Genomic DNA, 342 nt, shown 5'->3' with positions numbered 1-342 from the left:
TATATATATATATTCAAACATTAAAAATTTTCAACTATAATTTTCTTTGGCATATCGTTATCTCTCTATCTGCGAGTTACAATAAGTATCTAATATAACCTGTAATATTATCTCACGGAAGTTTTTTTTAACTTAAACTACGCGCTTTTTGTTAACTAAATTACATGTAATAACGTCAAATCTTTCTTTGGTATGTTTTTATAAAACCACACTTTATATGTGAGAACAAGTCAATGAAATTACAAAGTATAGTCACCTCTCAACTACAGAAAGTATTTTTATTTCTTATTCTATGATTTTGATTTCAATGAAACAAACTTGAATAGAAAGCGCTCACAGAAC

The sequence above is a fragment of the Limulus polyphemus genome, unplaced genomic scaffold (assembly GCF_000517525.1).
Source record: "Limulus polyphemus unplaced genomic scaffold, Limulus_polyphemus-2.1.2 Scaffold623, whole genome shotgun sequence".
NCBI classification, from domain to species: Eukaryota; Metazoa; Arthropoda; class Merostomata; order Xiphosura; family Limulidae; genus Limulus; species Limulus polyphemus.
The sequence above is the reverse complement of the archived record's forward strand: the minus strand, read 5'-3'. Positions refer to the sequence as shown.